Source organism: Echeneis naucrates, chromosome 2 (assembly GCF_900963305.1).
Source record: "Echeneis naucrates chromosome 2, fEcheNa1.1, whole genome shotgun sequence".
NCBI lineage: Eukaryota > Metazoa > Chordata > Actinopteri > Carangiformes > Echeneidae > Echeneis > Echeneis naucrates.
In genome coordinates, this window is record NC_042512.1 from 729,375 (window position 1) to 752,860 (window position 23,486).

The 23,486-nt window shown below is 39.8% G+C and overlaps 1 protein-coding gene, 5 non-coding genes and 1 pseudogene across 6 annotated transcripts in view; 6 read left to right on the top strand and 1 right to left on the bottom strand.

Moving 5' to 3' along the window:
• LOC115053664 (NLR family CARD domain-containing protein 3-like) overlaps positions 1–23,486 on the bottom strand; it is a 284,587-nt gene that overhangs the window by 112,582 nt on the left and 148,519 nt on the right. The gene's annotated exons all lie outside the window — the stretch shown is intronic.
• LOC115057767 (U2 spliceosomal RNA) lies at positions 6,474–6,664 on the top strand. The gene has a single exon (XR_003841953.1). It is a non-coding gene; the product is annotated as a U2 spliceosomal RNA (small nuclear RNA).
• On the top strand, positions 9,751–9,875 carry LOC115058169 (uncharacterized; annotated as a pseudogene).
• On the top strand, positions 14,175–14,246 carry trnaq-uug (transfer RNA glutamine (anticodon UUG)). The gene has a single exon. It is a non-coding gene; the product is annotated as a tRNA-Gln (tRNA).
• Positions 15,993–16,064, top strand: trnaq-uug (transfer RNA glutamine (anticodon UUG)). Its single transcript has one exon. It is a non-coding gene; the product is annotated as a tRNA-Gln (tRNA).
• Positions 16,783–16,856, top strand: trnan-guu (transfer RNA asparagine (anticodon GUU)). Its single transcript has one exon. It is a non-coding gene; the product is annotated as a tRNA-Asn (tRNA).
• On the top strand, positions 18,268–18,350 carry trnal-cag (transfer RNA leucine (anticodon CAG)). The gene has a single exon. It is a non-coding gene; the product is annotated as a tRNA-Leu (tRNA).

Sequence of the window (23,486 nt, forward strand, 5' to 3'; positions counted from 1 at the left end):
AGTCCAGGTCTGTGTGATGATGTTTGTCAGACTGAACTCTGAGGAGAAAAGACACAAACACACAGTTTGTTCCAGGAGTTTTCTATGAACAGCAGAGAAACTGATAGACAAGCTTTGATACCTTTAATGAGTCAAACAACAACAAATGATCATCTTTTACCTTTTTTCTTTGATAAAATCATCCATAGACTGATCACTCCTCATGGACACACAGCTGGATACAGCAGACTGTTGTCCATCATTAAACATAATAGGTCGTTGCATAGACCGATCACTCTTCATGGACACACAGCTCAGTTCAGGAGAATCTGGTCTTGACTTCTGGTTGCTAGTAGAAACAGAGTTGACATTAAAAGAACTAACAACCAAGAAAGTGGGCAGAAAATCACTTTAAAATAAATCAGCCAAGTCCAGCTTTCATTTGTTTAGCCACAAATCATCCAGATTATTTTAATGTGCAATATTTTTGTTCATTTTAATGACAGTTACATATCACTTTGTGTGTTTGGATGTCATTCCATCTTATTATCATATTATTCCATTGAAATGTGCAAATTAAATAATACATATATCTCTACATGCAGGCAGCACAGCAGCATTATGGTTAGTGCTGTTGCTCCACAACAGCCATGTCCGTATGTCTGAGTGTGAGAGTGGCATATTTTTTGTCTCTGTCTGTCTCTGTGTGTTGGCCCTGTGATGCACTGGTGAATATGAATGAATGAATCTCCACATCCTGGGACGGAATAATGATGGAGCAGTGATCTGAGTGCTGAGCTCTGACAGATGGACAGTTAGAGATCCTCATCTCACCTCTGAGCTTTGGTCTGACTCTCATGTTCCCCACACAGAGTGGTTTTAGAGGGAGGGGCTCCCTCCTCTCTGTCCTCACACTGATTCATAGCTGAGCCTCCACCTTCACACAAACACAACAAAAATATTATTACAATAGGATTTACATCACAGGACACAATCCGCATTACTTTCACAAATGTGTCATTAACTTAAGAGTTTTACTCCCAACAACAAACTGCTTGACTTTTCTTTCTCTGTTTTAATTTCAGTCAGATTCTGTTATAAACAGAGAACATTCCTGATTCATGTTAATCCCAATCTTCAATATTATACATTGGCATTAACACTAAATTTCAAACAAACTCAGATCACCATTTACTTTTTACAGTGCAAGTTGAATAATTATACAACCTTGACACAGTTATGATCACCATAGGTTGGCACTTTTGAAGGTCCAGAATTTTAATGAAATACATTTCTGAGGGCCAAATGATTCCTTCAGAAGCCAAGTTAAAAAAAAAAAAACAAAAAAAAACAAAACCCAACTGTTACAACTAAACCAGTCTGACCTTTCAGGAAACCCCAGACCAGAGGAGGTGGTTCTCCCATCTGATGTTCAGGATCCATCTTAAGCATTTGTTTCTTTGACACATTATTTAAATACTGTGCCTCCACAACGTCACAGAAATCAGTCTGATCTGTCAGTAATCACTTCAAGTTTCAGAGAAATGTATCTCAGGTCTGATGGTGCTTCTTCTCTCTGTCCACTAGATGGTGGTATCTGACTGTAGGATGTGTTGATGCAACTGTGATTTAATTCATGTCACCTCATTGAGCAAATAACTTGACAATTTTGCCTTAAAGGATTCCAAAGAATAAAAACAAGGAGTGCTTCTTTAAATTTTCAATGGCTTCACTGTATCTAGAAATACTGAAAAGATACAATTAACAGTCAGAGTTCAAGTCACTCAGTTCAAGTTGATCCAAGGTTTCAGACCAGTTCTGACATGTTTGTTCTGTCATGGCTCAAATATAACACTCCATGCCAGTTCAAGGAAATCAACTTAAGCCTTATCAAGAAAGTTAAATTGATGAAAATTTCTGCTTCACTTTAGATTAATTTATGGTGACCATTTAAACACCTTTTAAGAAATGAAATCTGGTTTAACTCTGGTGAATCTTGAGTTTACTAAGTCTAAGAATCTTACTTTACATCAGAGCAAGAACAAAGTGAAGGAACTATTCACTACAAATTCCAGATAAAATACTGATAGATTCAGTCTGTAAATAGGAAGAAAGGAAGGAAGGTAAATAAACATGTCTACTGTTGTCAGCTCAGTGTGATCACAGTGATCCTGTTCAGACATTTACAGATTCTCACCTGCTGAACTCACTTCAGGGAGACTTTCTGACACTTTCCAGCTTCATGTGAAGAGAAGAAGCTGCTTGTTCTCCATCATCAGTCCTGGTGTCTGTTTGAGCTGAGGAAAAGTCACATCCTCATTACTTCAGAGTCCAATTATTAAAAGCTTTAGTGAGGTGAAAACCATTCTAACCTGTGTTAAAAACCAAATCAGTGCCAGAGGACTCTTTGGGATGGTGCTATGATTCTGCAACAACACCTCTAATCTCCTGACCCTCAACTCAGCAGAAGAAGATGTAAATGTGCTGCAACAATGTCAATTTCTAAGTCTTCATGAAATTTTAAAATATCAGTAAGCAGTAAACAAATTATTCATATCCAACAACAACTATGCCATTCTGAGTTTAACCAACAGATGGAGCCATCAGAAATCTGGATTTTTGTATTATTTCAATATTCAATTCTAATTTCTACTATTCATATACCTCAGTAATTGCCAAAGAGGACAATATCATGCAATAAAGAGGAAAATGATGTAAAAACAAGACAAAACATAAATGTCCAGGGGCAAGTGTTTCTTATTTTTTTGTATTTTGCTGTTTGCTTCAACCTTGAACTGACATCTCTTTTCTAATCATCACCTTCTTCTCTACTGTCTTCAGTTTAAACTGTCCACTTCCATGTTTTTTGGTTTTGTTATTAAAAAGCAACAGAACTGAGACAATGTTTTCAGGAGTCACAGACCTTGAATATTACATGTATTCAATCAGTGTTCTTATGGACTACGGTGATAAAAAATAAAAAATATTTTCCTAAGAAATTATTGTTAGCTCATCTTTGCTCTGGAACAAAATGGAACGATTTGACATTCATGTAACTGAACCAGTTTTCTTCCTCCTGATAAGAAACAAACAGGATGTGATGAAGTTCTACTATCTGTCCACTACATGGTGATTACCAACACACCCTCAACGACCTGGTTTGCATTTAGCTTTGTATTTTTCTTTGGGAAAAATATCATTATTGAATAAGTATGCAAAGAAGTATATGCTCAATTTTACTGAAGAGGAAACAATGATTGATCATACTGACAAAAGAAAATTATTATTATTTGAAAGCCCACGTTCTGATCCTCACAACTAAATGAAACAAGATGAATGGCAGAAAGTAACTTTAGAAGAGAACACTGTTAATCCTCAGCAACAGATTGTCACGGAAATGAAAAAGAAGCAGTCTGATTTCGAGCTGTGGCCAAGAAATACATTACTGCTCACAACATTAGTGTGCGATGCTGCTGGAGGAGGAGAGGGGACCCTGCTGCTCTCTACACTTGATGATCTATCCCAATCACACAGAATAATAATCTGACTGATGTAGATCATTAATGTTTCTGTTTATTTGTATAAAGATCCTTATCATCATTATAATTATTAAAGTGTACAGTGACATTTACTCAAGATAGAATTATATTCATTCTTATTAGAAAAAAAAAAACAATGCTCACACTTCACTATCTTCAGTTCAAGTGAGTTGTCAGATGACATTCTGCTGGTTTAACTGATGTTTTCAGCAGTAATTTTATGAGTTCATGTCTTTATCACAAACATTTGAAGAGATCTTGTTAATAAGTAACCACATCATCCACAACCAACCCTCTTTATCTGGAATCTGAACAGGGAGCTGTGAGAAGTTTGATGGCTCATCATCACGATTAAAGCATTCACTGACTGCAACATTTAAATTAACAGTTTCCTTTAATAGTGAACATTAAACAGAACTGAGCAGTTTGTATTCTTTTATCACTTTGTCTATCTCCCTGTCTTTTTGCCATGTTCTTCAACTCTGAGCCCATCTGAGTTAGTAACTCTTCTTTATAAATCTGAGAAGGTAGCTGGTTGAAAATGATCATCATGGCCCCAGATATGAGCATCAAATTGTCAGTTTTCAAATCAAATTTGTAAATACCGATTCCTAAATAATAAATAATAATTTATTTTTAAGAGTCAGCAGGAGTGAAGTTCAGTATTTCATACGTCACTGTAGCTAAATCTTTGAATATTCCCATTTTGTTGACTTTATAATCTGTTTTCAAATTGGTTCAACATTCACTGACACAAACAGGATGAAGGCTGTTGGTTATGTTACCTGATGGTCGAACTAATCTTCATGCAGCTGATGAGTGAAGGTGAACTTTAACTGCAGCTTCCATGAAAAAAATAAAGACAATATCTACATGTATATCTGACAGCAGGTTTTCTAAAGTTGTTGATCCAAACACAGTCTGAGCTCTCTGTGGAAAACTGAATATGACTTACAGGAAAATCTGATACCAGAGCAGTTTCTGAACTTTGGAATGAATTGAAGTCAATCATTAACCGACAGTAATAATCCACATCAGGTAGATCACAAAGATCCAATGACCTTTGATTTATATAATGTGTTGTACAATATGGGACAAATAAATGAGCCTTTATCTTTTAATACTAGTAGAAAACATTATTACACATGCTCAGATTCACAGTTATGTTTGTCTACAATGATCTGATTAGAAATGGCATAATGTCATAATATATAACATTTATGAAGATGGATGGAAAATGGAAAAGACACAAAACTGTATTTCACAACTATAAAAATTAAGGAAATATAAAGACTATAAACCAATAATTGCAACACAGTTGCAGCTGCCAGAAGCCACAAAGAGTTCTGGAGTATAAATGACAGACTCTGTCAATGAGTAAATTACTGATATTATAATATTACCTCTCCAGCACATTCAATATAAACACACATTATACAGCCCTGACCACTGTTGTATCCAGACAGTGCTGACTGCTGCTTTTCATGGAGAGCAGCACTGAGTCTCTAACATTTGGATGTTGCTAAGAAAAGAAGTTATTTAGCATTGTCTGAAAAAACACCCTGAATATGTTTTGAACTACAAATGAACTCTCCTCTGTCTATTCTTCATTTCTTGTTTGTCACAATTCCAACCCTCCTCCTTTATCGGGCTAAAGAGAGACAGAAGCATCTCCACGTCCTCCCCCTGAACACAGGAGCCAGCCATCCATAACCAGATGTGGACAAACCTCCTCCCCACGTAGGTAACTAAGTTACTGTTTCCATGCTAACGTGGATAAGTTACCTGATTAAGATACGTTAGCATGCTAGCTAAATTAGCATAACGACGTACCGACCTTAAACAAGGAGGACTCTGCTAATCATGTCTATTAAATGATGTTTAAGAACAGTTTCACGTCCAAACAGAGAAAAGAAAACTTTAAAGAAATTCAGCGTCAGAGTTCTCATTAAAGTTCTTACCTGAACTCCGGTGAATATTTGCTACAGGTGCTGCAGGAAGACGGAAGTTTGTGAATTTACAGCATTTAGCTTGCAGCAAAACTTCCTGAACTCGTTTTCAGCACTGCTCCTTTTTTTCAGTTCAGTTCGAAGTTTTATTTCATTTTCCATTTTCCTGAAAAAGGTCGAGCTGCAGCCACTTTAATGACAACAATGACAACTGACAACCAAAATGGATGGCGACACCTGCTGGTGAAATTCATGAAGCATTTGAAGAGTTTGAATTCACTGATAAATAATAAATAATCTAATAATGTGAAAATGAAAAGTCTGATGCTTTAAGTATTTCCATAAGCATTTTCTGACTTCTAACTCTTCTCTAGAAACAGACAGGTAGAAACTAAATTCCTGCTGTTTTATTGTTCTGTAAGAGCTGAGAGAATATATGTCTGTAAGTGTTGTTGTACATGTCTGTATTACTGCCATGTTGGAGTTGGAATAAATTCACTGACGCTTTAAAATGATCGCGGTACTGATGCTAATCCCGTTAGCCGGTCTATGGCGTTTTCCATTGTATGTTAGCATTAAATGGACATAACAGACTTTTTGTTAAGATAAAATGATGGCAGTAATACTGGTTAAAATGACTTTGAATGCTATTTTAAATATGTGTGTTTTCAGTCATTTGTGGTTTTAAGTTACTCTTTCATTTTATTATTCTCTTTCGGTCGAAAAAAGCCGAGTCCAGTCGAGGAGAGCCGAATCTTCAGAGAATCCGACATTGACATAGATATGAAGTTTTACAGGTGACCAAGAAGAGACGTTTTCTTTGCTCTACAACGTAACTTTGTGAAAATAACATGTCTGTGGTTGTTTTCTGATCCCTCCTTCGTTTCTTCATGTCTTCTGTTTGTGTCTCTCTCTCGGAGTGATGTTGTTACTGAAGCCGACTCTGACCCCTCACTGAGCGGGTCGGTGCGGAGAAACACTCCGTTACCTCCGACAGCTGAGCGGTATCGCTTCTCGGCCTTTTGGCTAAGATCAAGTGTAGTATCTGTTCTTATCAGTTTAATATCTGATACGTCCCCTACCCGGGGACCATATATTAAATAGATTTTTGGAACAGGGAGATGGAATAGGGGCTTGCTCCGTCCACTCCACGCATCGACCTGGTATTGCAGTATCTCCAGGAACGGTGCACTCCCTCTGTGTGTTCAATACAAGTCCTGTTCAGCTCAACATCACCTTAAACACATGATGTTGTCTTCATGTGTGTAACGCTGAGTGTACAGAGTGTTCATGTTCAGTTTATGGTTTTAGAATCAGTGATGCATTCATGTGGAAACATCAGTTTAATGTTGCTGATTTCATCAGGTTATATTCTGCTGACCAGACTGAATCAATAAAGTTTTGTTTCAACACGTCATGGAAAACATTAATCTAATGTTTTTGAAAGGGGACATCATATATTAATTTGAAATATTAAAATCTTATTTCAGTGTTTCTTCGAATCATCCAAAATCAAAGAAATCAACACAAATATAAACCCTTTTGCCAACAAAAACACCTCTGAGGTTCTCATACACAGAATAACAAAACTGTAATGGGTTCACTCTCTCACCCAAGAATGGCACAAGTCTAGACTGGAACAGCTGAGAACTTTATTGACTACGTGCAATAGCCCAAACAGACGGCAGGCAGAGGCAGAGTCTAGAGACAGGCAGCAGGTCAGGTTACCGGGGCAGAGATGAGGAGTAGTGGTCTGGGGCCGAAGGCAGGTTAGGCCCCAGGAGGTCCGTCGGGAAAGCTGAGCGTAATGCAAAGACAATCTGGCAGAGAGGCAGAGTGGAGGAGCTGGTTAAGGGGAGTCTGGGAGGAGCAGATGAGTTTGTTTATCCTGATTAAGAGAGGTAAGCAGGCAGGTAGAGTGGGTGGTGGAGGGGAGAACCAGGAGTGGACTATGACAAAAACAAAACATGCATCTGACTTTCTACTTCATCCAGTTTGCATAGTGAACAAATCCGGTCTTCCTCAGGTGTGGCATTAAAGCTCCCTGTTTCTGGGACTAATGGAAGTGTTCCTGAACACAACTGTCCATAATGATCTTTGTCTTTTAGTTCACTTATTCTTAATGTAAGGTTCCACACTGTAAGTGTTCTTATTAAGACAGTAGGTTCTTCATTTTGGCTTCCTCCAAAAATCCAGAGACCGTTTATCTCTCTGCTTTAGGAACAGTTTGTTTATAATATCTGTAATATCACAACATCATTTATGAATGAAAATATCAGAGAAATCACAAATATAGAATATTAATTTCATCCACATGTAACATGGCTGTATTGGTTGAGTTTGGGATATTTCAGTCATAATGCCAATTTAGTTTGAATATCAAACAGATTGTCAGAACTAATGCTTTCATTTTCCAAGGAACCTTCCCACCTGGTCCATTATTAGAATAATAATGTTTACATTAACCACTAACCCCAAAGCAGTTACATGAATGTACATGACCAACACACTGCAGCAGTGGAAATAAGGTGGCTCCAAACATACCTAATGTAAACATCACCACCTCAGGAAAACATCAATTTTGCTGTGATTGTGTAGCAAAGCTTTAGTCCAATCAGCTGCAGTGGTTTGGTTCCACACTAAGATAAGGATTGGCTCTAAGGGCTGGTCTGCTGGGGGAGCAGTTGCCCCGTTGCCCTCCTCTCTCTGCTGCAGGAAACATGTTTGCTCCGTCAGTCAGTTCAAGTTCTTTCAGGTGTTGTTTCATTTTCTCATTAAATCTTGTCACTGTTTGTATTTGACTGTTGTGAAGCTGCTTCCTGTTGGTTCAGCTTTTTGAATTTCATTTTTTAAACTTCTACTTTCTAAACCTTGAGCTCTGAAAAGAATGATGAAACATTGAACACTCTCAAGCAGGAACTTTTCTTCCTAAAGTCACATCTTTTATTCTTTACTCAGATTGGAGAACTGCAGGTTGTCAGAGATCAGCTGTTCTTCTCTGGGCTCAGCTCTGAAGTCCAACCCCTCCCATCTCAGAGAACTGGACCTGAGTCGGAACTGGTATCTACAGGATTCAGGACTGAAGGATCTGTGGGGTTTTCTGGAGAGTCCTCACTGTAGACTGGAGACTCTGAGGTCAGACTCATGTTTTATTTCTGCTCTCAGATTAATATGATGTTACAGTTGTGGTGACTCTGACCTGCAGACAGGTTTATATTTATGAGGGAAAATCCTCTTCAGGTTTTAACATTTAAACAGTTAAATGGTTTTTTAAAGTAACTTTGGAAAACATATTTTTAGGGTGACATCATATATTAATATTTGTGTGTTAATATGCTGATTTAAGTCTGTAGTCCATTTCATTTATTCATTTATTTGTGTCAAATCGAAAGCAACTGCACTCAGTTTTGTCTAAAAAGATGTTTGGCCTCTTATCACAGGGGCCTCATCAGTTCTAAAAAAAAAAAAAAATCTCAGGATCATTTAGGGGTTAAAAAACAGTTGCAAACACTGCTATAGATGATGGAGTTTCAAATACCACAAATGTATATCACATGTCCACATATGTAATAATTAGTCTACACTAAATTTAACAGATTTCGAAGTTAGTCGCAGTCAATCAGAAAAGCTTTGAAATTTCTATTCCATTTTTTTCAATATGTGACCATGAGAAATGCAGTATTTTGTAATGTGTAAGGTGCACAGGCACTCTGACCTAAAGTTGTAATATTACAACATGGACATAACAAGTTTTCAATCAAATATAATGAATGTTTTCTAGAATGGCTAAATATCTACATGTTCTAGACACTGTAATAAACACACAAAAATATATTTAAGGAAATGTACTTGCTTCAATCTTGACAAATCCAGTTGTATAAAACAAGAATAAGAAGAGATGAACTCGACAGGAGTGTTGCCATGAGTGAGACTTCACCGCCAGATGACCACATCTATAAACACTTCTTTTATCCAATAGCATCCCAACGACAAACAATAGGACTCATTATCAATGTAAATGTGGTCTTAAGAAAAAAAAAAAAAAAAAATTGACATAGATATGAAGTTTTACAGGTGACCAAGAAGAGACGTTTTCTTTGCTCTACAACGTAACTTTGTGAAAATAACATGTCTGTGGTTGTTTTCTGATCCCTCCTTCGTTTCTTCATGTCTTCTGTTTGTGTCTCTCTCTCGGAGTGATGTTGTTACTGAAGCCGACTCTGACCCCTCACTGAGCGGGTCGGTGCGGAGAAACACTCCGTTACCTCCGACAGCTGAGCGGTATCGCTTCTCGGCCTTTTGGCTAAGATCAAGTGTAGTATCTGTTCTTATCAGTTTAATATCTGATACGTCCCCTACCCGGGGACCATATATTAAATAGATTTTTGGAACAGGGAGTAAAATCTAAAATCTGAAAACATTCATGGAATACATAGAAAACAGTATCACAGAGTGACAAATATTTTTAGAACTTTATAGCAAAGTATGTCACAATAAGTAGAAAATATGTTGAAAGACTGACGGCATAGGTCTCACTTTGAGCGATGATTTAGAAAATTATGCTCAAATTTAATTCATTTTCACAAAACTATAATGGATCACAGTTTAGTTTTTATAAAAGACTTTGATAAAGTGAGTAACTTACAGGTTTAATCCATTTTCAGTTTCAATTATTTTCATGTTACGCCATGTGATGATTTTAGGCATAATACAACAAATTGTCACATAATTTCTGATACCAATGAAAAATCTAAAAACAACATGTTTCTATAAAGATGAGAGTTAGTAGAGCAAATATAAACCTTTTTTGTGCCTCTTATTTAAATTTTTTACAAAACCCCTTTTTCTGGTATACATGTCACTGACCCAAACACAAATGAATGAGGACAAAAAACAGCAAAGCAAAAGTAAAAAAAAAAGACCAAATATGTTAGTTTACTTTTGGTCAACCAGTAGAGATCCTGCAGTCAGCCGCTTCGGTCTTTCTCTTTATAGTCGTCACAACCAAACGGTTTCTCTTCTGTATTGACCTCCATGTATACTTTAAGGCTTTTCTCTGGTTTAAATCTTTTCCCACAAACATCACAGCTGAAGTGTTACACTTCTGTGTGGATCTTCATGTGTCGTTTAACTTCATTCTTTAGTTTAAATTTTTTCCCACAAACATCACAGCTGAAGGGTCTCTCTTCTGTATGGACCGTCATGTGTCTGTTAAGGGCTGCCTTTAGTTTAAATCTTTTCCCACAAACATCACAGCTGAAGGGTTTCTCTTCTGTGTGGACCTTCATGTGTTTTTTTAGGATTTCCTTCAGTTTAAATCTTTCCCCAAAAGCATCACAGCTGAAGGGTCTCTCTTTTGTGTGGACCTTCATGTGTTTGTTCAGGATTTTCTTTAATGAAAATCTTTTCCCACAAACATCACAGCGGAAGGGTTTCTCTCTTGTATGTACTACCATGTGTGATTTAAGATAATCTTGTCGCTTAAACCTTTTGTTATAAAATGAGCAGCCAAACAGTCTCTCTACTGAGTGAACTTGCATATGCTGTTTCTCCCCTGTGTGGGTCTTCATGTGAATCTTCAGATACCACTTTTTTTTAAACATTTCCCCACTCTCAGAGCAGCTGATGGGTTTTTCATTACTGTCACATTTTCTAACATTTGCATCACCTTCATGTATTTTCACATCTGACTGGGCCACTCTGGTTTCATTAGAATCATTCTCACTGATTTCAGTATCAGAGGAGTCTGAGACCTCTTCCTCTGGATCTGGATCTGGTTGAAGAGGACTCTGTGGATCACAGCTCCTGGCCGGTTCATTCATCTCTTCATCCTCACTCTTCACCTGAAACGGCCTCACAGGGTTCCTGGTCTCCTCCAGTCCTGGTACCTGGTCCTCCTCCTGTTCCTGTTTAAGGACTGGACTCTCTGAATCCTCCGGATCCGGACTGGAGGTGAACTCAGCAGGAACCTCTTTTTTCACCATCAGCTGCTGAACATCTGGAGGAAACGATTCAATAATGAATCCTCTTTATTAGCTACAATATGAACACAGTTATTCCTCCAGCTGCTTCATTCTACATCTGCCAAATACAGTCCTCAGCCTTTCTCACTCATAAAAACAACCGACCCGTTTTGTGGATCAGGACTCGGGGCTGCAGCAGCTCCAGCTGGCTCCTCTGCCGGTCGATCTCCTGCCTGAAGCCCGAAGCCTCCTCCTCATATCCGGCTACCATTCTGTCCACGGCCGCTAAGATCTCCCGGCAGGTGGCGGCGAGTCTGTCGGTGACAAAACCCTGCAGGACTTCTGCTGTGGACATTTTACCTCCTTCACTTTCCAGCTGAGGGACAAAAGACCGTCAGTCCGGTTTGTGTGCAGCAAATATACGGATGTTATCAGTATGAGACACTTTATCAAAACATTTCCTAAATTTTTCTAAACATTGATTCAATGTGGTCCTTAACCTGCAATATGCCCTATAAGGTAACATTTGTGACTTTCTAACTACTTTCTTAACCCTCCACCCTCCATATCATTGATAAAACTTGCTGACTTGTGATTGACCTCTGAAATCACCAACATTACCCCAACTAATAGCACTTACTGCTCTCAGAACACAAGTCTGTGCTTCAGTTGGGGAAACGTTGGTGACAAATGCACTAATTCAGCTGATCTGACGAAATGTATTAATTTTTGTCCAAATTCCATCCAGGACAACCGCAAAGAGAAGCACTTATGCACAAAGACTTTATGAGTGTCTCTGATTGGAGTGATCCGAGTTAGATCTGAAGAAAACGTGGCTCCAAGACTTACTGTTGTTTTTGTCAATTCACACTGAAAGTGGAAAAAGAGAGCAATTGAATTGACTAAGTCACATTAAGCTTTCATTTTTACCTCACTTAGGATCTTCTCCTCAAGAGTCTTTGCAGCAACTTTCCAGTTGTGTCATCGTTCCAATGGACTCCCTTTCAGGCTTCTACCTGAATTTATCTTATACCTGAATGAAACCACTCCCACAGCTTCCTGTTTACTTTGTTTGGGCGGTTTCAATGGTCTTGGTAATGGTTTGTAATGAAGAACACATTTAGTCCATCAGGAACAGACAACGATCCTCTTAAATTCATGAGGACTGTTAGCATATGGTGAGAGGACAGCTAACTGCAGTGATTAGGGATTAGGGTTGTGTTGTTGTGGCTGATCTGTACAAATTTAAAATAGCAAATCATCATTTTTACTGAATTTCTGAGCAGGACAACCCCAAAGAAAAGCATTTATGTAGAAAGGAATAATTGTAGCTGTCTGAGTTAGAGCTTGCTGTTGTGTTTGTCAGTCAACAAATAGCTGAGCTGTGTAGTTGTGTTGTGCTACACACCAAACATGTCCAGAAAAGACAGACTGTTCTGTGTGTTCACACCATGATTCCTGCCATCACAGTTCACCTTTTGTGTCTTACTTTTGTTATCCTTTTCAAAATTTTATTTGATGGCACAAAGGGACCCGAGGCACTAATAAAAAAAGGGGGGGGGCCTGAAAGTGTGACTTGGTTCCCATCGTTCATATTAAAGAGCCGTTCAAGAGACTCTCTGTGATCTCTGTGAACATAAATCTTTACCAACATTCAAATGTTAGAAACTCGGTGCTTTCTGGAATGTAAAACTCAGCTGCTCTCAATGAAAAGCAGCAGTCAGCTCTGCCTGGATACAACAGTGGTCAGGGCTGTATGATGTATGTTTATACTGAAACACTGACAGCTCTCCTCCATCTCCCTCTTTTACTTTCTCTGGGTTCCAGGCCTCGTTGGTGCAGTAGGCAGCGTGTCAGTCTCATTATCTGAAGGTGGTGAGTTGGAGCCTCTCACCTTTAATTCCACTTCCAGGCCATGGAAGCAACAATGAGAAGTCATTTCCACTGTGTGCTGTGCAGAAACAGCTCAGTTGGTAGAGTCCCTGGTTCAATCCTGGATTTTAGTATCTGTGGTTTATCCTTTAGAAAACTATCTTTTTTAATTAATGAGAGATAAAAAGCTATTTAGGAAATGTCAAGGTGCCAAACAAACCAACAGTTTCTACCAACATTTAATTGAGGAATCAGTTGAATGAGGACAGATGTGATTTAAAGCAAAACAATCACAGCAGAGCACAGAGGATTTGAACCCACAGATCCAGAAGAGACTGCAGCACAGCCTGCTATGAGCAGAGTGGAGCAGTGCAAGTGTTTTGGGCCCGTAATACAGAGGTTGATGGATCAAAACCCTCCTCTGCTATCCTAACACAGTGGCTGAATGTCATTTACCACTTTCTCCAGTAATGTGTACAGTTGTCACTGTGCTGCTCCTGACTCAGTGATGCTGTTGGATGCGGGCCGCCGTTCTTAAAGTGTGGGCTCCACCCCACTGGTGGGGAATAGAGACATGACAGGTGGGGCTTTGTTAATGCCTTTCTTTATGGACAACAAAGATCAGAAATTCAAAACAAAACACCCCCACACACACAAAAAGTCATCATTAACACTTAACACAGAACAGGTCCTTTCCTTTCAGCTCACTTTTAAGTTTTATTTTATTTTACATTTTCTTGCAAAAGAAAAAAAAACACAGAAGCACACATTCACCATATAAGAAGTGGAGACGGTTTGGCTCCATCAATGACATCCCTCGACACTGGAACCTCGAGCCAGCGCCTTTGATAAAGATCAACGAACAATCCTGTGGTTCCATGGTGTAATGGTTAGCACTCTGGACTTTGAATCCAGTCATCTGAGTTCAAGTCTCGGTGGAACCTCTGTCTTCTGATTTAATGGGATAGTGACTACATATAACAGTAACTCCACTCCACCCAAGACAGTGATCCACCCCTGAGCAGAGAGGAGGCTTCATGAAACAGTTTCTCTTTTCACCTGCTGCAGCAGCTCAGAGCCTCTGTGGTTCAGGAAAAACGACAGACTGAAGAAAGACATTTCAGGTGCATGTGATTACACTGAAATAATATAATTTGATTTATTTCATTTTATTCCATTCAGAAAGTAAAAATAATATATTTTATGACATCATTACACACAGTGACATATTTCAAGTGTTTATTTCATTTAATATTGATCATTGTGACCTCCAGCTGATAAAAACCCAAAAGTAGTTTATTTCAACAACATTTGACTTCACCTACAAGGAACTGCTGGGATTTAAACACAGGCTGCTTTAACAAAGTTTGTCTCCTGTGAAAAGCAGTCAATCACTAATTTCCCCTCTCCTCAGCACAGCATGAGCCACAAAGTTACTGTTGCTTCACTTTACAAGATACTACAAATAACACAACCAGCCAACCTCACACAGCTCCATATAATAAGAGTTAGCTCCCCTGATGACTGCAAGGCAACAGCTGGGCTTGTCCAGGATTTGAACTCTGAGTATCCGGTTCCAGAACAGCAGACAGTCGTTGGCTCAATCAACATTTAGGATAATTCTAGCTGGAACAGCAGACTGGAACATGGAGAAGTCAATGTGTCTCTGTGGCGCAATTGGTCAGCGCGTTCGGCTGTTAACCGAAAGGTTGGTGTATACTGAAACACTGACAGCTCTCCTCCATCTCCCTCTTTTACTTTCTCTGGGTTCCAGGCCTCGTTGGTGCAGTAGGCAGCGTGTCAGTCTCATTATCTGAAGGTGGTGAGTTGGAGCCTCTCACCTTTAATTCCACTTCCAGGCCATGGAAGCAACAATGAGAAGTCATTTCCACTGTGTGCTGTGCAGAAACAGCTCAGTTGGTAGAGTCCCTGGTTCAATCCTGGATTTTAGTATCTGTGGTTTATCCTTTAGAAAACTATCTTTTTTAATTAATGAGAGATAAAAAGCTATTTAGGAAATGTCAAGGTGCCAAACAAACCAACAGTTTCTACCAACATTTAATTGAGGAATCAGTTGAATGAGGACAGATGTGATTTAAAGCAAAACAATCACAGCAGAGCACAGAGGATTTGAACCCACAGATCCAGAAGAGACTGCAGCACAGCCTGCTATGAGCAGAGTGGAGCAGTGCAAGTGTTTTGGGCCCGTAATACAGAGGTTGATGGATCAAAACCCTCCTCTGCTATCCTAACACAGTGGCTGAATGTCATTTACCACTTTCTCCAGTAATGTGTACAGTTGTCACTGTGCTGCTCCTGACTCAGTGATGCTGTTGGATGCGGGCCGCCGTTCTTAAAGTGTGGGCTCCACCCCACTGGTGGGGAATAGAGACATGACAGGTGGGGCTTTGTTAATGCCTTTCTTTATGGACAACAAAGATCAGAAATTCAAAACAAAACACCCCCACACACACAAAAAGTCATCATTAACACTTAACACAGAACAGGTCCTTTCCTTTCAGCTCACTTTTAAGTTTTATTTTATTTTACATTTTCTTGCAAAAGAAAAAAAACACAGAAGCACACATTCACCATATAAGAAGTGGAGACGGTTTGGCTCCATCAATGACATCCCTCGACACTGGAACCTCGAGCCAGCGCCTTTGATAAAGATCAACGAACAATCCTGTGGTTCCATGGTGTAATGGTTAGCACTCTGGACTTTGAATCCAGTCATCTGAGTTCAAGTCTCGGTGGAACCTCTGTCTTCTGATTTAATGGGATAGTGACTACATATAACAGTAACTCCACTCCACCCAAGACAGTGATCCACCCCTGAGCAGAGAGGAGGCTTCATGAAACAGTTTCTCTTTTCACCTGCTGCAGCAGCTCAGAGCCTCTGTGGTTCAGGAAAAACGACAGACTGAAGAAAGACATTTCAGGTGCATGTGATTACACTGAAATAATATAATTTGATTTATTTCATTTTATTCCATTCAGAAAGTAAAAATAATATATTTTATGACATCATTACACACAGTGACATATTTCAAGTGTTTATTTCATTTAATATTGATCATTGTGACCTCCAGCTGATAAAAACCCAAAAGTAGTTTATTTCAACAACATTTGACTTCACCTACAAGGAACTGCTGGGATTTAAACACAGGCTGCTTTAACAAAGTTTGTCTCCTGTGAAAAGCAGTCAATCACTAATTTCCCCTCTCCTCAGCACAGCATGAGCCACAAAGTTACTGTTGCTTCACTTTACAAGATACTACAAATAACACAACCAGCCAACCTCACACAGCTCCATATAATAAGAGTTAGCTCCCCTGATGACTGCAAGGCAACAGCTGGGCTTGTCCAGGATTTGAACTCTGAGTATCCGGTTCCAGAACAGCAGACAGTCGTTGGCTCAATCAACATTTAGGATAATTCTAGCTGGAACAGCAGACTGGAACATGGAGAAGTCAATGTGTCTCTGTGGCGCAATTGGTCAGCGCGTTCGGCTGTTAACCGAAAGGTTGGTGGTTCGAGCCCACCCAGGGACGATCTTTGTTTTTAAACTGATTACAACCACTACATGTTGATGTTACGGCAGTTGCACTGCCCCTTTCCTCTACTTTGGTTTCACCAGAACTAAAAAGGAGATATGGGTTCTCCAGGAAACTGGTTGTATAAGAGCGGCAAGGTAGGGATGATGTGTCTTGGTAAGAGAACACGGAGGCAGTCAGATTGTAGTATCCTTCATTTATTTAGCTGTGGTCGCTTCTCATTTATACACAGCGGGAAAACAGGGAATCAGGATAGCTAATGCTGCATGAGGTGAAGGAAAACTGTCTGCTCTTGACCGCATGGAAGAAAAGAGAACGCTTACGGAGCAGAAGCATGCACACAGGTGGTGCATTCAGGAACGTCGGTAAAACCGAGACGCATTCGAAAAAGTGGGAAAAATAAGTTCTCTATGCAAACACACGTTATAACACATAAATCTCACTTGAACAATGTGGGCTTTCGAACAAGAACCATTAAATATGGTATAACCTGTAATACATAACTGCCCAACCACGAAGGGACTCAAACCCTCAGTCTTCTGATCCGAAGTCAGACGCCTTGTCCATGAGGCCAGTTTAATGTCCTATTGTCAGAATCAGTCAGCACTGCCTGGATACAACAGTGGCCAGGGCTGTATGATGTATGTTTATACTGAAACACTGACAGGTCTCCTCCATCTCACTCTTTTACTTTCTCTGGGTTCCAGGCCTCGTTGGTGCAGCAGGCACGCACGTCAGCGCACGTCGGGGGCACCCTGCACAGCACAGACGAACCTCAGGGGAACAGACCATTGCCAAAAAGAACATCATCAAAATCAAAAACATGGCAGCTTTCATAAATCTAACCTGCAGAGATTATCACAAAGTTCACAAGAACCAACAACAACCCAAATGAAATGTCCTAAAAGTCAATAGAATTCGGTTCATTTTATTTGATAATTGTTTATTCATTATTCATTTTTTTAAATGGCTTATACCTTTGAGTTCTGCAGACAGAAGCAACAACAAAACTGGAACAAATTTTCACTGCTATGCAGATGATGCCCTCCTGTATGTGACTAACAACCGTGGCTCCTGCCATCTATTCACATTGGAACCTTCACTGTGTGAAATGACAGATTTTCTTTCACCTCTACTGCTGTAAGGTTTTGGGACAAAGCTATTTTGGTCGACCTTTGACTGCCCACGCTTTTAAAGGACTAAAATTCCATTCACATCTGGACTCTGAATCCATCCGAGTTCAAATCTCGGTGGAACCTGAATCTTACCAGTGAAACTCTCTACACATGTGAGGAAGTGCAAATTTTGAGCCTCCATGCGATCTAATCAGGCAGTCATTGTGTATTGTGGACTCACTTTGATGGGCTAATTTTCAGCAAATTTTTCGGTAAATTTTTAGGCATCTGTCGTCAGAATGGCCGAGCGGTCTAAGGCGCTGCGTTCAGGTCGCAGTCTCCCCTGGAGGCGTGGGTTCAAATCCCACTTCTGACAGAATCTGCTTTTCTTTCATCTCTACTTAACCCCCTCAGGGACCACCTCTGATGCCAAAAACCAGGGGCCTTTACATCTTCAGTCTAACACTCTCCCAAGTGAGCTATGTCATGACTTAGTGGATACTTAGGATTAGGGATCTTCAGCATACAATGAAAATTTGTCCTATTACGGGCAGTAATTTTGCACAAAGGCAACACAACACTAAGTAAATTTGTGCTGTACAAAGGAGAGGGAAGTCTTAGGGATGGATAATGAGGTTCATCAAAACAAAGTCAGAACCAGAGCTCAGGCTGTTGGTACACAAACAAAGAAAGGCATACTTGTGGATTCACAAGATTATATCAGGATCTGACCTTTTCCTGTTCCATCAGTAACCATCAAAGGAGATGCTGATTCTGTGATGTCACAAAGGTTCTAATGACATCACAGAGATCAAAGGCTCCTCCCATTTTTTTGTCATGACCTCCACCATAGAGTGCTGCCTGCTGCAATAATGCTGCCTTTAATAGAAGTTTAGGAACATTTAATTAAAGAATACATTTTGATTTTAATGATTGGAAAATGGCTGTAGAGTCCAACATTAAAACATCTGAAAAAATGCTTCGATCTTCCATGAGAAAATGGCGTCTTTGACAGCCTTTTGGAAAACACAACCAGTCAACGTGACATGAGTCTCATGTCCTCCACCATAGAGTGATGCCTGTTAATGAAGCTCAAAACACAAACATAGTCATGCCAGATACCTTTGAGTTCTGCCGACAGAAGCAACAACAAAACTGGAACTAATTTTCACTGCTATGCGGATGAGCCCCACAACCTCTCACATGCTAAGCGAGCGCTCTACTATTTGAGCTAATTCCCCTGGGCTGGCATGCAAGCTAAGCTTGCAAAAAAAAGTGAATAGCTCGAAGGAGGCAGACTGGGTACTCAGCACTAAAACAACATTTGAAATTTGCTTTACTTCCACTGCTGAGGAAAACTGCTGGGAGTTAAAACAAGCAAGGTTTATCCTGACGTATGTTTTCAAGACTGAAGATCTTCCCTCTTCAGCTAGTGCAGCTTCAGTATGGCATTTTTACTATTGTAATGATGTCATCTTCAAATACGACAAACTTTGGATCGTGAACAGCTAGCTGTTGCTAAAAAGCCATTAGCAGAGGATGGTTTCGATCCATCGACCTCTGGGTTATGGGCCCAGCACGCTTCCGCTGCGTCACTCTGCTCATAGGACAACCGCAAAGAGAAGCAATTGTACAAAAGGAAGTCATCTGTGTTTCAAAATTGAAATGATCAGTATTGTATTCTAAGAAGATGTTGTTGTTTTTGTCAGTCAGCACTGCCCCAACAAGTAGCACTTTCAACAGTCAAGTTAGTGCTCAAGTTACGGTAACATTTGCGACTTTCAAATTACTTCCTTATCCCCCACCCCCCATATCACTGATAATACCTGCTGTCCTGGTGATTGAAGAAAAGAAGGAATGACATTCCTCATGTTTTTTGTCCAAATTCCAACCAGGACAACCCCAAAGAGAAGCACTTATGCACAAAGACTTCATCAGTGTCTCTGATTGGAGTGATCCAAGTTAGATCTGAAGAAAACATGGCTCCAAGACTTACTGCCATTTAACAATGAAAGGGAAAAAAGAGAGCAAAGAGAATAGAAACATTCATGCAGAAAATAGTCATCAATGTCTCTCATTGAATTGGCTAAGTCACATTAAGCTTTAATTCTGACCTAACTCTGGTGATTAGTGATTAGGGTAGTGTTGTTTCAACTTAAGAAATCTGTTAAAAATCGGAATCATTTTGTTGAAACTCTAACCAGGACAACCCCAAAGAGAAGCACTTGTGCACAAATAATTCATCAGTGTTTCTGATTGAGGTGATCTGAGTTAGGTTCTAAGAATCTAATGGGAAATGTGTAGAGGAAGGAAAACTTCTGAAATCACCAACACTACCCCAACTAATAGCACTTACTGCTCTCAGAACACAAGCCTGTGCTTCAGCTGGGGAAATGTTGAGGACAAATTTGTGAATTTAACTGATCACGATTAATCAATTTAGCAATGTTTTGTTAAATTTCAAACCAGGACAACCCCAAAGAGAAGCACTTATGGACAAGAATTCATCAGTGTCTCTGATTGGAGTGATCCGAGTTAGATCTGAAGAAAACATGGCTCCAAGAATTAATGCTGTTTTTGTAAATTAACACTGAAAGGGGAAAAAGAGCAAAGAGCATCTCCTTTTCCTGTTCCATCAGTAACCATCAAAGGAGATGCTGATTCTGTGATGTCACAAAGGTTCTAACGACATCAAAGAGATCAAAGACTCCTCCCACTTTTGTCAGATACCTTTGAGTTCTGCAGACAGAAGCAACAAAACTGGAACTATTTGGACTGAACGTGGTTTGTCTGTATTACTTCCAAGGTAGGCTTGGAGGTCTACCAGGTCCAATTCTCTCCAGATGTCCCCAAACACACGCTTCCCCTCCAGGTTTGTCATCTCCAGTATAATTCCCTCAAAAAGAGTTGGAAGCTGTGCTTCCTCACAACAAGAAGGTGCTGTTTCCTTTGAGGAAGAAACTATCTAGGCTGGAAAATGCTGAGCAACCCGTGTGTGTGGTTGTTGTGGCCGAGTGGTTAAGGCGATGGGCTTGAAATCATTGTGGGTTCCCTGCGCAGGTCCAAATCCTGCCAACAACGGTCTGTTGTTGTCACAACATGTGCTTCTTTCATGCTTCTTCTATTTGCTGCCACCGTCCTGGTCATATTGGATGAACTGTTGGAGTTACTACCTTCACTCCTGACGTCCAAGAATCATGCTACATGTTAGGAGAAATAACACTTCCTGTCTGAACACCCAAAGAACAACTTGTCCATCTCCTCCTTAAAGTTGCATCCTCATTCTGATCACCTGGCTCCACCCTACATGCAGCTCCAGGCCGGGAACTGAACCCAAGAACTTATTGGTGTGCGGAAGCAGTTTAACTTTCAGCAATCTATGTGTGTAGAAACAAGGATGGAAGGTCTCTGGTCTAGTCTCCTTGATTCAGATGATTACCTGCTTCAACAGTCCTGCCAACCAAAATTATCTCTGAATTCTCACTTAGGGTGCGAGAGGTCCCGGGTTCAAATCCCGGACGAGCCCATCTGTTGACTTGCAGCCATTTGGGGTGCTAACCATTACACTATTGTAGAGGAAGGAAACACAAATGGGAAAAAAAAAACACTCCGTCACACTCATGGAGCCTAAATCAAAAGAACATCAGATTGAGACAAGAAAAAATTGAACCAAAGTGTGAAAATAATGATTATCATCAGCATGTACAATAAACATGAACATGAACACAAAAAAGTTTGACACAGAGAGGCTGCAGCCTAGTGTGTACAATAACTACACAACTTTAGTGGTCACAAACTGTAGTTGTAATCTGGTTACATGAGATTCGTGTGTTTGGCTCTTAACTGAAAGGATGGTGGTTCAACCACACCCAGCTATGTCTCTGGATGTCCTACATCTAAACAGGTCTCTGTTATCTTTCAAAGATACACAATCCATGAATGACTCAGTTAACTGAACAAATTAGTTTGAACCACTCACTCCCTCATTTTCTACCAGTTATCCACCACTGCTGAGACCAGACCGTGTTCAGATGGCATTTTCACTTTACAACAGCCAGAAAACATCACGAAGTGCGCAAGTGGTTAAGGTGATGGAATGCTAATCCGTTGTGCTCTGCACATATGGGTTCAAATTCCTTCCTTGTCAGTCTTCAGCTCTCTTTGATTGACTTTTGAAATCATCAACATTACCCCAACAAACAGCACTCACTGCTCCCAGAACACAAGTCTGTGTTTCAGTTTGGGAATTGTTGATGACAAATTCATGATCTCAAGAAATCTACTGAAACTGGTTATAATTTTTGTCCAAATTCCATCCAGAGGAATCCAGAAGCACTTATGCACAAAAATTCATCAGTGTGTCTCATTGGAGAGTTCCGAGTTAGAGCTGAAGAAAACATGGCTCCAAGACTGAAAGACCAGAAAGTGAAAGGGGAAAAAGCATAGAAAATAGAAAAATCCATGCAGAAAATAATCATCAATGTCTCTCATTGAATTGGCTAAGTCACATTAAGCTTTCATTCTGACCTAACTCTGGTGATTACTGATTAGGGTAGTGTTGTTTCAATTGATCAGGAGAAATCTGTTCAAAATGGGAATCTTGATCATTTTGTTCTAACCAGGACAACCCCAAAGAGAAGCACTTGTGCACAAATAATTCATCAGTGTTTCTGATTGAGGTGATCTGAGTTAAATAGCTCACACATGATCTGAAGAAGGGTCAAATGGGAAATGGGTAAAGGAAGGAAAACTTCTGAAATCACCAACATTACCCCAACTAATAGCACTTACTGCTCTCAGAACACAAGTCTGTGCTTCAGTTGGGGAAATGCTGATGACAAATGAATACATTACACAACTTATCCTGCTAACTAATTTTTCCTCAATATTCCAACCAGGACAACCCCAAAGAGAAGATGTTGTTGAATCATCAATGTCTCTGATTGAAATGATCGGAGTTAGATTCTAAGAAGAAATGTCTCCCAAACCTCCCGTTGTCTTTGTCAGTCAGCACTGCCCCGACAAGTAGCACTTACTGAATTCAACAGCCAAGTCAGTGCTCAAGTTAAGGTAACATTTGTGACTTTTAGATTACTTTCTTAACTCCCAACACCCCAAAATTGATAGAACCTGCTGTCCTTGTGATTGACTTCTGAAATCACCAACATTACCCCAACTTATAGCACTTACTGCTCTCAGAATACAAGTTGGTGCTTCAGTTCGGGAAATATTGATGACTCATTCAGCTGATCTGAAGAAAACTGTTTTGTTTTTTTTTTATTCCATCCAGGACAACCCCAAAGAGAAGCACTGATACAAAAGGCATCAGTGTTTCTAATTGAAATGATCAGTATTGCATTCTAAGAAGATGTGGTTGTCTTTGTCAGTCAGCACTGCCCCAACAAGTAGCACTTATTGAATTCAACAGTCAAGTCAGTGCTCAAGTTAAGGTAACATTTGTGACTTTCAAACTACTTCCTTATCCCCCACCCCCCATATCACTGATAATATC